The 13,681-nt window shown below is 44.7% G+C and overlaps 1 long non-coding RNA gene and 7 other non-coding genes across 8 annotated transcripts; all 8 read left to right on the top strand.

Annotated features, from left to right (window-relative positions):
* Positions 1-4,586: 4,586 nt before the first annotated feature.
* LOC142742936 (uncharacterized) lies at positions 4,587-11,921 on the top strand. The gene is made up of 8 exons (XR_012881461.1): positions 4,587-4,726; positions 4,965-5,014; positions 6,905-6,943; positions 7,785-7,839; positions 9,935-9,967; positions 10,871-10,920; positions 11,511-11,535; positions 11,706-11,921. It is a non-coding gene; the product is annotated as an uncharacterized LOC142742936 (long non-coding RNA).
* On the top strand, positions 4,756-4,895 carry LOC142747805 (small nucleolar RNA SNORA16B/SNORA16A family). Its single transcript, XR_012882043.1, has one exon. It is a non-coding gene; the product is annotated as a small nucleolar RNA SNORA16B/SNORA16A family (small nucleolar RNA).
* LOC142747806 (small nucleolar RNA SNORA16B/SNORA16A family) lies at positions 5,054-5,184 on the top strand. The gene has a single exon (XR_012882044.1). It is a non-coding gene; the product is annotated as a small nucleolar RNA SNORA16B/SNORA16A family (small nucleolar RNA).
* On the top strand, positions 7,521-7,652 carry LOC142747823 (small nucleolar RNA SNORA44). The gene has a single exon (XR_012882059.1). It is a non-coding gene; the product is annotated as a small nucleolar RNA SNORA44 (small nucleolar RNA).
* On the top strand, positions 7,899-7,967 carry LOC142747843 (small nucleolar RNA SNORD99). Its single transcript, XR_012882076.1, has one exon. It is a non-coding gene; the product is annotated as a small nucleolar RNA SNORD99 (small nucleolar RNA).
* LOC142747841 (small nucleolar RNA SNORD65) lies at positions 10,725-10,795 on the top strand. The gene has a single exon (XR_012882074.1). It is a non-coding gene; the product is annotated as a small nucleolar RNA SNORD65 (small nucleolar RNA).
* LOC142747814 (small nucleolar RNA SNORD49) lies at positions 10,976-11,046 on the top strand. The gene has a single exon (XR_012882051.1). It is a non-coding gene; the product is annotated as a small nucleolar RNA SNORD49 (small nucleolar RNA).
* Positions 11,570-11,641, top strand: LOC142747842 (small nucleolar RNA SNORD99). Its single transcript, XR_012882075.1, has one exon. It is a non-coding gene; the product is annotated as a small nucleolar RNA SNORD99 (small nucleolar RNA).
* Positions 11,922-13,681: the final 1,760 nt, after the last annotated feature.

The raw sequence follows: 13,681 nt of genomic DNA, 5'->3' as shown, positions 1-13,681 counted from the left end.
TTTATTATTTTTATTTTTTTTACAATGCTTTAGGCTACATGCACACGTTGGGTAATTTGATGCATTTTTTGTTGTGGTCTTTAAATTTTGATGTGGAAATAGGTGCGGTTTTATGCTGCATATTTTAGTGTATTTTTCTTTAAAACTAGTCAGATACAATGCGCAGGCGGAAACACAGGATCTGCACCGTGTAGATGAGATTTCTTGAAATCTTATTTACTTTGCTGGTACTATATTATGCTGCAGATTTGCCACATGAAAATACGAGCGGAAAATCCGCACATAATACGCAACGTGTGCATTCAGGCTTAGGCTGGATTCACACGAGCGTGCCGTTTTTGTGCACGCAAAAAACGCAGCGTTTTGCCTGCGCAAAAGGCACTTAACAGCTCCGTGTGACAGCCCCGTATGATGCCCGTGCAGCCGCCATCATTATGACACTCCGTTTGGATGTTTGTAAATAGAAAAGCACGTGGTGCTTTTCTGTTTTCATTCATCCTTTTCACAGCTGTTGCGCAAATCACGCTGGTCGCACAGAAGTGCTTCCGTGGGGCATGCGTGGTTTTCACGCACCCATTGACTTCAATGGGTGCATGATGCGCGAAAAACGCCCAAAGAACGGACATGTCGTGACTTTTTTTCAGCGGACTCACGCTGAGTAAAAATCACGCACATGTCTGCACGGCCCCATAGACTAATATAGGTCTGTGCGACACGCGTGAAAATCACGCGCTTTGCACTGACGTATATCCCGTTCGTCTGAATAAGCCCTTAGGGTGAAAGTACATAAAAAAACTTTATTTTACTTGTGTTTATAAGTCCCGCTAGGGGACTTGAACCAGCGATTTTGACTGCGACATCTAAGGCCTCATGCACACAATCGTAGCCATGTGCACGGCCGTGAAATTCGGGTCAGCCAGCCACGGAGTGTCACCCGCGAGTCACCTGCCAATCGCGGTCCGTGCACATGGCCGCGTGCATTATTTTCTATGAACCTGGACCGCATAACACGGCCGTAATAAGACATGCCCACTCTTTTTTGCGGTCCAGGCTCCTGGGTCATGCACAGAAGGTGGAAACCATGGTCTTGTGCATGGGCCCATTGAAATGAATGGGGCCGCAATCCACCCGTGGATTTTTGGGAGAATTGCAGCCGCAAAAGCACGTTCATGTGCATGGGGCCTATGAGATTAAACTAGAGGGATTCCGCTTGTTACAGTGAGGGCTTATTGAGATGAACGTATAATACGTCTGTGCTACGCGCGTGATTTTCACGCGCGTCGCACGGACCTATGTTAGTCAATGGGGCCGTTCAGACAGTCTGTGATTTTCACGCAGCGTGTGTCCGCTGCGTAAAACTCACGACATGTCCTATATTTGTGCGTTTTTCGCGCATCACGCACCCATTGAAGTCAATGGGTGCGTGAAAATCACGCGCAGCACACTGAAGCACTACCGTGTACCGCGCGTGATCCGCGCAACAGCAGTAAAAACTATGATTGAAATCAGAAAAGCACCACGTGCTTTTCTGTTTACAAACATAAAAACAGAGTGTCATAATGATGGCGGCTGCGCGAAAATCACGCAGCCACGTATCATATGCTGATGACACACGGAGCTTTTGCGCGTGCAAAACACCGTGTTTTTTGCGCGCGCAAAACGCACACTCGTGTGAATCTGGCCTGAAGTGTCAGCTGTATCATACAGCCGACACCCGCATAGTGTGTAGCAGGCTCAGCCTGTGAGCCGGCTCCATACTCCCCCTACCCGGCTATGACAGAAGTATATGTCAAACGTCGGGAAGGGGTGAACAGGGCCACCTCTATTAGGGAGGAGGGAGAACACATACACCTGTCCAAAGGACCGAAGAAGAAAAAGAAATGAGTTGGTTATTTTGTGTGCACCTTTTATAGGGAGCACGCAATTAATTGTTTTTAAAACAATTTGCATTATATATATATATTTTTTTTTATTTTTTTTTATTACTATTTAATTATTCAATTCTTCATTAACATTCTGCAATTTTTTTCATTATTTCATAATTTAATCATAAACAGAAACACAATTCTTTGTGGGGTGGAATTGGAAAAACATGTGATTCCTGTGTTGTTTTTTAGGTTTTTCTTTTTTGGCTTTCACCATCCAGTAAAAACAACAACTTAAGGCCTTATTCACATGAACGGTTATACGAAAATCACGCGCGTCGCACGGACCTATGTTAGTGAATGGGGCCGTTCAGACTGTCAGTGATTTTCACGCAGCGTATGTGCACTGCGTAAAACTCACGACATGTCCTATACTTGCCCATGTTTCGCGCAGCACGCACCCATTGAAGTCAATGGGTGCGTGAAGACCACGAATGGCACACGGAAGCACTTCCGGGTGCTGCGCGTGATTCGCGCAGCAGCAGTAAAAAGAATGAATGAAAACAGCAAAGCACCTCGTGCTTTTCTGTTTGTAAACATAAAACCAGAGTGTCATAATGATGCTGGCTGCGCGAAAATCACGCAGCAGCGCAGCATATGCTGATGCCACACGACCCTTTTGCGCGTGCAAAACGCAGCATTTTTTGCATGCGCGAAACGGACACGTCCGTGTGAATGAGGCCTAACTTTATTCTGCGGCTCAATGCGATTATAGTGATCCAAATCTATAAAGGTTTTTTTTTTATATTTTACTAACTTTTACAAAGAAAAAACTATTTGTTAAACATTTTTTTTTTTGTTTTACCACATTCTGAGAGCCATCAGTTTTTTCTACATCTTTTGGTCGATTGAGCGGTGTGAAGGCATATTTTTTGCGGAACAAGCTGCAGTTTTTATTGGTATTATTCTTTGGTACATACAATTTTTTGATCACTTTTCTTAAAAATTTTTTAGAGCTGGGGTGACCAAAAAAAAACAGCGATTCTGGAGTTTAAAATATTTTTTTTCTTATAGCATTCACCGTGCGAGTTAAATAATGTTATATTGTAAGGGTATGTTCACACGGCCTATTTACGGACGTAAATCGGGCGTTTTTGCCCCGAATTACGCCCGAAAATAGCGCCTCAATAGCGCTGACAAACATCTGCCCATTGAAAGCAATGGGCAGACGTTTGTCTGTTCACACGAGGCGTATATTTACGCGCCGCTGTCAAATGACGGCGCGCAAATAGACGCCCGCGTCAAAGAAGTGACCTGTCACTTCTTTGGCCGTAATTGGAGCCGCTATTCATTGACTCCAATGAATAGCAGCGCTAATTACGGCCGTAATTGACGCGGCGTTCAAGCGCCTGCACATGCCGGTACGGCTGAAATTACGGGGATGTTTTCAGGCTGAAACATCCCCGTAAATTCAGCCGTTACGGACCCCCGCCGTGTGAACATACCCTAATAGTTCAGACTTTTACAGATTCAGCGATACCAATTTTGTTTTATTTTTTACATTACTTTAGAGGAAAAATGGGAAAAAGTTTTTATTTTTTGAACTTTTAATATTTATTTATTTTTTATTTCACTACTAAAAACTTTATTAAACTTTTTTTTTCACATCTTATTAGCTCCCCTAGGGGACTTGAACCAGCGATCGTCAGTACAATACACTGCAATACTAATGTATTGAGGTATATTGTCATTTTACAGGCTTCTGTTATTGTGTCGCAGAGGGGGGGGGGGGATATGGGCTGCCCCCTCATTCTAACGCCTTAGATTACACGATCGCCCGCGGCATCTAATGGTTTAGAAAGAGGGGGCAACCCCCTTTGACAACTCAGCGATTGCGCTGTTCCTGGCCGCTAGTCCTGGGAGTCAGCTATAATACATAGCTGACACCCGCATAGCTGACACTCATGGGTTAAGCCCACTCCATACAACCCCCCCCAGGAAGTGCTATTATGTTGTGGTGCACAAAGGGGTTAAGGCCTGTGTTGTACTGATCTATAATATGGCGCCCATAGACTGCTGTGCGCCAATACTGGACCTCTGTGCATTTCCGATTTTATATGTAGAGACACAAAGAGGTTTTTTCACGGTTTCTATGTGAAATCTATGAAAAAAATTGTGCCATGCTCCATTGCATACCATATTAAAGATACCTTGTCCTCTAGCAGCGCCCCCTGCATTTATGATACATTGCTAGGATATGCCATAAATGTCTGATCAGCGGGGGACCCTAATGCAGCATTTGTCTAAGCTCAGTGCCCACTCTCCTCCTGGCAATGCTGGGCAGTCATCGGAGAGCCCACTGAGCGCAGTAGACATGACCTGATGGGGCATCATGCTTGGAAGAGTGTCACCATTGATTAATCATTGTCAGATTCTGAGCTGAAATGGGACTAAAGCATGCGGATCCATGGCCTACCAGCTGCAGAAATCCGAGTGTCAGCAGTGGATTTCTGCCACGGATTTTCTAAACAATGGCATATGGCAAATTCGTACCGCGTGAATATGGTTCATTGTTTGAAAGATTATTTCTTTCTCATGTCGCCCTAACCTTCTGACACTATTATATCCCATCATGCGTTGCTCTGATCCGCCCACTTAAGTCTCAACCAATCAGAGAGCACGTAGTGTCGGCTTCAGCTGTACAAAAGGCTGATGCGCGCTGCGAACATTCTCTTTCTGCTCGGACATGGCGGTGACAGGGTGTAGTGTGGTACAATCTGCGGCCATCCGCTTATGCTGGCTGCTGCTACACCCGCGTCCCCATACGGATCGGCCCCTTAGCGTCACATGGCGGTGATGAGGTGAATATTTATCGGTTTTATACATGTGCGCAGGCCCTGATCGAAGCCGGGTTAGAGGTCTCTGTATCTAACGCGGTCAAACAGAGGCCGACATGAAGGTTTTCTTCCGACGGTCGCTGCTCTGGCTCATCTGTGCCGGTGATCAGCAACTTTATGGGGAAATACAGCAGTAGTATGAATACTGCGGTTGTTCCCGACGCACCCTGTGTACAATGTTAATAGCTGATTTTCATTGCAGGTGGAGAGTGGGCGCCCTGCTCCTTAACACGCGGCTTTGAAGCTATGGCGGTAAGTGCGGTTTTCAGTGATTCCCTCAGTGTTGTGTGCAGCGGCTCTAATCCAAGCTGTGACCGGCCTGACTAATGGTTGTTGTGGCCATTATGAGCCCAGAAAGACAGTTCCTGACGGTCGCTGTTCAGGTTCTGTACCTAATAGCAACATTATGGGAGCTAACACGTGTCCCTCCCGAGTCTCCGGAATGGCACCCCCTCCCGAGTCTCCGGAATGGCGCCCCCTCCCGAGTCTCCGGAATGGCGCCCCCTCCCGTCCTTCAGTCAGGGCAGTCCTATCAATGATACCGATGTGATGTTCTGCAGTAGAGTAAATATAGCTAGTGGTGTGAAATCTGCTGAAGATGGTTTATACTGTGATTGTAAATGTAGCTGTCCTATTAAACGTCTGACATGTTGGCAGTTTTGGTCTGTGGGGGTCGAAGTACTGAGACTCCCACCGATTGCTGACACAAGAGCAGAAGTGCTCAGCTGTGTGGTGACTCTGGTTATGATGGGTTTACTTGTCCTGGCAAGATGGGGTTAGATACAGGCTCAGACATGAGTGTCTTCAGCTAGCCTTGCCTCCAAAAAAAATACCCCAAGGGGCGGGCACTGCAGCAGAAGTGCTTCTGCCTCTTTGTTTCAGTGTTTGGGGGGGGGGGGGGTGTTAGCAACTGGTGCCCCACAGGTCAAAGGTTACTTGCACAAAAGCATGTGACCAATTAATAGGTTAAGGGTGTTGACTTCTATTGACTGTCTTCAGAGGCTCTGTCACCTGATTATAAGTGTCCTATCTCCTACATAATCTGATTGGCGCTGTAATGTAGGTAACTGGTTTTTATTTTGAAAATCAAATTCATTTATTTTTAGCAATTTTAGATTTATGCTGATGAGTTTCTTAATGACCAACTGGGCGTTGTAACGAGAAGTGTATAATGCTGACCAATCAGCGTCATGCACTTCTCTCCATTAGCATAATCTCGTGAGATCATGCTGTCACATACGCACTCACTTTACCAAAGTGTCTTGAGAGTGCCTTCAGCCAGGATGCAACTTCTATTCACAATCCCAAAACTTCGGTAAAGTTTGTGTGGGACTTACTCGCAGATCACGCTGTTCTGTCATTCACAAACGTTACCGACGTGTCGGGCGTGTGAATAGACATTGCATCCTGGCTGGAGGTGTCTATTCACAAGACACTTTGGTAAAGTTAATGTGGGAGTATGTGACAGCAGTGCGTGATCTTGCTAGATCACAGGCATGAATGAAGTGTATGACACCTCTGTACAATGCCCACTTGGTCAAAAGGTAAACGCCCAGTTGTCTATTAAGTAACTAATTAGCATAAATCTAAAATTACTCAAATGATTGTTTTTCAAAATAAAATAACATCTATATTACAGTGCCGGTCATATGTAGGAGATAGGGCACCTATAATCTGGTGACAGAGCCGATTTAAAGAGTACTCTGGGCAAATCTGACATGGTTGTTTAATGGGTGCAGGGCATGATTCATTGTAGTTAACTCCCCATACTTGGGCATTAGTGTATCTGTTTTGGCTAGTGTTCCTTTAGGGCCTGTTCACATCAGCGTTGCCCTTCCATTGAGGAGTTCTGTTGGAGGCTTCTGTCTGGTTAACTCATCAACGGAAAGGCAAACGAAAGCCTTCGCTTCAGGTTCCATCACCATTGATTTCAATGGTGATGGAAACTTTGCTAATGGTTTCTGTTTGTCACTGTTGTGGATAAGTTTTGACTAAATCAATAGCAGTCGACTGCGCTATTGTCAAAACAACTTTAACCTGATGGAATCCCTGAACGGAAGGGCAACACTGATGTGAACAGGGCCTTGCGTATCTTTCTCCTGATTGTAGCTGGTTTCATTGTGTTCACTTTATATTTTTTAGGGTATATGATGTGTAGAAGCTTTTTGGACCCACTTTAAGGTATTTATTTATCTCTTCTTAGGTCAAGAACATAGTTACAGTAAGGGCCTGTACTAGTGAGGCTATGTTCCCACATCAAATGCACCAGTAATTCTGCAGGCAAAATCCACACTGCAGATACTTGTGTGGATTTGGTGCACAATTTATCATTTTCATGTAGCCTTAAAGGGGTTGTCCCACAAAACACATGTATGCCCTATCCTTAGGATAGGGGATGCATGTGATTAGGGGTTTGACCAATGGGACCCTTAGCAAAGTCCCCCGATGTGCTCTGTGAGAAGCTTGGGACTTCTGAGGTCTGTTTGGCTTGCGTGTCTGGAAGCTCCATAATAAATGCTTCTGGCGCTCCATTAATTTAGATGGAGCTTCTGGACACACCCTCGAAGTCCCAAGCATCTCATAGGTCACTGCGAGTGACTCTGTTCTTGCTGGGGGTCCTACCGGTTGGACCCTTAATAATCATGTAGCCCCTAACCACAGGGTAGGTGATGTCTACAATGTGAAGGACTTATCCCACAACACATTACTTTTGGGGGAAGTACGTGCCATTTGGCCTGTCCTTCATATGTAGATTTTGAAGCATGTTGACCATGGGCTGCAGCAAGCATTGTAGCAGCACCTCCAACAATATGCAAGAAAAAACGGAGGGGCTTTGACAGCTGGGGTTTGTAACTGGTGCCACAAGCTGTCACTCAACCCTCCTACAAAGCTGCATTGTACTACTATGCCCTGTCTAATGGGCTAAGCAGTTGGTAGTGCCGGGCATATAAATCTTTTGTGTTTATTACCATTTAGTTTTTGTGAACTCATGACTGATCTTATGATCTTTGTTTTATTTCAGGAGTGCTTCTAGAAGCATTGGTACCCAATGGCTAAATGACTTATGGTTATGACGGGTAAGGACCTTTTTTACAATTTTTTGCATTGAAAACAAGTTGGTGAAATGGTGTGCTTTGCTGGTTTGTGATGACTGACATTTGGAGACTGTTGGATGACTCCTGCGGATATGGGACTGAAGCCAGCAAGGTCCACCATGAAGACTGGCACTCCAGTCAAACTTAAAATGTTGTTTTTGGTCTGTCATGGCGCTCTGCAAGTCACTAAAGTTTTTGGTTTACCTGAATGGTGTTAGAGATCCCCTGACTAGGCCATGACTGAAGCCTGTGCTGGCTGTAACAATAGAGCAGTGCTGTCCTTAGGAGTACGGATAGGAAATCTACTTGAACAGAACACTATTTTAACCGTGACTACCCCCTGCAGGATACAAGGAACACCAGTTATGGGGCTTAAATTCCTCATGTTTTCAGACTGGCTCCATAATACATAGTTCCCAGCTGCCAGTATAATTGTCATAGTTGTGCCCACCTGCCCACTGAACTCTTTCCTTACATGGATAACATGCAGCAAACTTTTTTTTTTTTTTCATTTAAAGAGGCTCTGTCACCAGATTTTGCAACCCCTATCTGCTATTGCAGCAGATCGGCGCTGCAATGTAGATTACAGTAACGTTTTTATTTTTAAAAAACGAGCATTTTTGGCCAAGTTATGACCATTTTTGTAATTATGCAAATGAGTTTTGCAAAAGTCCAAGAGGGTGTGTTTAAAAGTCCAAGTGGGTGTGTATGTGCGTACATCGGGGCGTTTTTAATACTTTCACTAGCTGGGCGCTCTGAAGAGAAGTAACATCCTCTTCTCTTCAGAACGCCCAGCTTCTGACAGTGCAGATCTGTGACGTCACTCACAGGTCCTGCATCGTGACGGCCACATCGGCACCAGAGTCTACAGTTGATTCTGCAGCAGCATCAGTGTTTGCAGGTAAGATCGACTTACCTGCAAACGCTGATGCTGCTGCAGAATCAACTGTAGCCTCTGGTGCCGATGTGGCCGTCACGATGCAGGACCTGTGAGTGACGTCACAGATCTGCACTGTCAGAAGCTGGGCGTTCTGAAGAGAAGAGGATGTTACTTCTCTTCAGAGCGCCCAGCTAGTGAAAGTATTAAAAACGCCCCGATGTACGCACATAATACACGCCCACTTGGACTTTTACTTTTAAACACACCCTCTTGGACTTTTGCAAGCCTCATTTGCATAATTACAAAAATGGTCATAACTTGGCCAAAAATGCTCGTTTTTTAAAAATAAAAACGTTACTGTAATCTACATTGCAGCGCCTATCTGCTGCAATAGCAGATAGGGGTTGCAAAATCTGGTGACAGAGCCTCTAAGTACCAGCTGTGGTCCTTAAAGCGACCCTCCAGTCTTAAGGGGGGAGAAACTATAAATGTGGTGGGGGTACATGGAGTAATATTACCTAGTGCCCTTAAGTTGCCCTGCCCCCTCTAAAACTGCATATCCAGAGCAGAGTGCCCTGTCTCAGAAGCATTGTAGCCATTTTAATACACCCTCTGGTCAGATTTCCCAGAGCTGCTCACATGAACTGTTCTGTCAAGTCTGAGGTCTGAGAAACTACTTTCAGCAGCCATTTTTGGGACAGCACTTGGGGGACCTAAAACAGCAGATCCACTGCAGAGGGGCACAACTAGAGGGCACTAGGTAATACGCCATATACACATACTTAAAGCAACCCTCCAGTCCCAGGACTACATCTTAAGACTGCATGCAATGTATCACTCTCCATGCTGCTCAGGGTGTTTTGCTGACAAGCTCAGGAGTGACCTTTAAATGAAGTGGCACTAAAAGATCCACTTCTGATGGCCTCATAATGCAAAGCGTGAACATGTCAGAGCTGAAACCTATTCCAGGTTGGTTGTTTTGGTGGTGGTCTGGCATACCTTTGCTACTACAACGTTGCTAGGCTTGTTTTTGTAATTGGGTGGTGATCACAGTGATGGGGAAATGGGCACAATGGTATCTGGGGCTCTGTATTGTGGTTCTATTCAGAGCATATCTTCTTGTGCACTGACCAGGGGCATTTACTTGGATAAATTACTCAATTTGTCAAGATAACTTTAGTTTATTTTTTTTTTCAGGTGACCTGCACAATGTAGCCTGTAAGAAAGGTGGTAAGTTAAATTTATTTATTTTTTTTCTGTTTAAGAACGTCTGCCAGGCTTCTAGCTGAACTCTGGCACTAGAGGTGGCTAATTATTTTGAGATCTTAGCAACGTTTGTATGCTCGTCTGCAGATGTATCAAGGTGCTGCATGTAGATTCCAACTTTTGACATGTGACCATATATATCGGAGGTGGCTATACTCCATCTCCTCCAGAAGACACTAATAGTTAGCGGTATTCCTAAAATGCCTATCCACAGTATTAGTGATTGCTGGGACCCCCGCATATTACTAGAACAGGGGTCTCACACCCACAGATCCTCCTCAATGCACTGAGGAGCTTGAATGGCGCATGCACCCACTGCTCCAGCCAGTCTGAGAATGACCAGCAGCTGAGCTATGTACTCTAAAGGTCTATGGGAATGACAGACCGTAATCGCACTGCGGAGGCATGTGTCTGGGACACTTGTTACAAGCAATCGGAAAATTCAGTGGTGCCACCTCCCCATGATAAAATTATAACATCCTGTGGATGGGTTACATAATTTTGTGAATACCCCTTTAATTGTCAAATATCCATGAACTCCCAAACATTGCAGCTGCCATAAAGCACCTCACTGACTACATAGACATGAGAAATGCGGGTGCCTCATAGTCTTATTTATTTTTTTAAAGCTATTTTATGCAACAGGATGTGTCCTGTTTAACGAAGACTCACTAAACTCTAGGCCTGCCACTGCTAGAAGTCTCTGCCCTTCTACTGGGATACATGATGACATCTAAACAAAACAGCTGGAATTACCGGCAGATATTTTTTGTTGAGAAGTGTTTTCTGACTAAATCCTGGTTGTGGCTTGAGGCTTTGTGTAACTCAAACACCTGCACAACTAACCTGGGCTTTTTACTTTTCCAGGGACAATGTACACGGCTATTGGACGGAAGTCGAAGTCCCATCCAGACTAGGTATGTTTTGGGATATGAATCTATTTATACTACATGGGTGCAACAAACAAGACTGTAATATGATGAGACTATGCAATAGGAAGTGCCGTCAGATGCGAAAACTGATGATTATTTTCCACTCTGACTTGCAGTCTTTGTTTCACGCTTGCCCTATAGGCTCAATCTAGTAACTAGAGAAGCTCTGTTTAGCATAGTTGTACAGGACATGTTCTCAAATTTCCTGGAACGATCAGTTGCTAATTATCAGGGTAAACCCAATTAAATCTCTACCGCACCATGGGGTAAAACACTGGGTCTGGTCTAAGTAGTAGCAGGCCGGCTAAATGCTCAGCATCTTTCCACAGCAGACAATCTGGTAGAAAAACTGCACCAGCTTGGTGTAGTTTTTGCCTGAGGTTGCCAGGGGCAGATACCACAGCCCAGTACCAAATGATCTGCAGCCTAGTGGTTGGGGGATCACTGATCTGAAGGACTAAGACTCCATTGTTTAGTAGTTCCTGCAAACAGCAGCCTTATGTAGCCATAGCTCTAGTAATAAGCCACTGCTACAGTGTCAGATGTTAAACATATATATTTTTTTGTGTGCGCAGGTTTGACTGCCCAGGGACTGCAGAGGTGAGTAAAAGGCTGACTTTATAGGAGAACTTTAACTGGTCAGTGATGACCTAACTATTAGTGGACAGATTGAATGAGAGCTGCGGATATGGGACTGAGACCAGCATTCATTGTGGTCTTGACTTTTGCTTTATTCTTGCAAGTACTGAAACTTTTGTTTTTTTGTTTAGGTCTAGCTGGAAGATTCCTGCGATTGATGAATTACGATATGTAGAGTGCATTCAACAAATTGCTGTGCGTTGGTGGAATTAAGAACTCATGATAAAGCTTGTTATGCTGATAACATTATGTATAACAAGTTGTCTTTCCAAACTACTGTAAGCTTCATTATACTAACTCATGTGAGGGCAATAATTGTCTGGACTGTAATAAAATATATAGTTGTATTTGTTTAGTCTGTCATCACTTGCTACACAGAATAAATGCTTGTGAGGCTTGGCACTGGTGTCGAAGGGTCTGGCTTGCTACTAATGTTCCAATTCATACCAAAGGTGTTTGGTCAGGGGTCTTTGCAGGCCACTCAGGTCCCTATCTACCATGTCTAGCCCTTTGTGCACTGGGCACAGTTCTACGTTCCTGAAACTTGTTACAATTTGGCAATATAAAACTAGTCTAAAATGCAGCTGCATACTGTAGCCATAACAATGCCTGCTACTCTAAATAAGGAGTCTAACAAGGGCCAGGCTGGTGCCCTGAATGGCAATAGGGGGCCAGTGCTGCATCCCTCAGCCCAGTTGATTGAGGGCTTAGTTTGTCTTCATTGTCATAGAACCAGAGCCGTTAATCAACTGGGAGGGGTTGGAGCACTAGAAGCTGGACACTTCCTCTTTTGGCGGATACTCTTGCAGCAGAATAAAACTTGTTACCTTAATCTACTACCTGGTGGTGTTGGGTAGTGCAAAATCTCTTGTCAGACTCCTTTTAAAATGGCTTCAGCAGAATCAGGCAGGGCTTGTCCTTGTTACTACTTACGTCAGCCGTGTGTGTGTATATATATATTTATACACACACACATGTGCCAATGCAGAGAGGAAATAACCCTTTTAATATGGGAGTTGCATTGATCTGCTCCTTTAAAACAGATGCCAGGGAAAGGCACAGCCATCCAGACATGAAGTGTAGTAAAACATGGACAGCCTAAGTCTGCAAGAGCCCCTCCTTGGTAGTGGCTCAGAGGGAGGCCTTCTGACAGCTGTGTGACCTGTTAAAGGGGTTGTCCAGTCCCAAAAAATAGGCCTTTTCTCAGGATTGGACCTCAATCTGATGGGTGGGGGTCTGAATCCCAGCACCCACGCAGATCAGCTGTTTTGAAACAGTTTTATTAAAAGCACTGCTTCCCCCTTAGTTTCCTTTACTGCTCACCCTGAATCGCTGACACTGGTATAGATGTTTCACAGTATAAAAGCCTTCTCCCATTGAGGTGAATGGCAGAATGCTGTAATACTGTGAACCGCCGCTACAAGTGTCTGATTCATTTAGCAGTAAAGGGAATGAAGGGGAAGCAATGCTCGTACTAGCACTGGCCGCTTCAAAAGGCTTATAGTCAGGGGAGTGGAGTCAGACAATGACCAATCAGATATTGATGGCCTATCCCAGGTGTCTTTCTGATTGGATATGTCATCAGTGTGGGGTCAGTCACCTGGACCCTGCACCAATAAGCTGCTCCAGTGCCCTGCAGTCACCGGATGATGTTGCACAATGCTATGTATGGAGCAGGCTTTGTACATCGCATAGTGGCTGTGCTGCAGCTCTTCTATTCACTTTGAATAGGAGCAGAGCTGCAGCTCAGCCGTTATTCCGTGGCTGGAGTGAAGGGCTTCTGGCTTGTATGTCTGGTCCACGGAGGCACCAGACCAGCTGACCTGTGTGGGGCCCAGGTGTCAGACTACCAAAGATCATGTACTGATGACCTATCTGATGGATAGGTCAGAAGCTGGAAAACCCCTTTAAATTTGGCTGGGTAAATGGCCCGCACATAGAAAAAAATAAATGTGAAGTTGATGGGCTGCATTACTTCAAAATTTGATACACAATACAAAGGTATTGTTGGTCAATTTAGTTATTCCAACTATTATAACTATACTACATTACTATAATACTGCTAGGTTTAAATGTAACAAATTTGAAAGTTTACGCCACGTGCTTT

The sequence above is a fragment of the Rhinoderma darwinii genome, chromosome 2 (genome assembly GCF_050947455.1).
Source record: "Rhinoderma darwinii isolate aRhiDar2 chromosome 2, aRhiDar2.hap1, whole genome shotgun sequence".
In the NCBI taxonomy this organism is placed as follows: Eukaryota; Metazoa; Chordata; class Amphibia; order Anura; family Rhinodermatidae; genus Rhinoderma; species Rhinoderma darwinii.
This window is presented reverse-complemented; position numbering and strand designations above follow the sequence as displayed.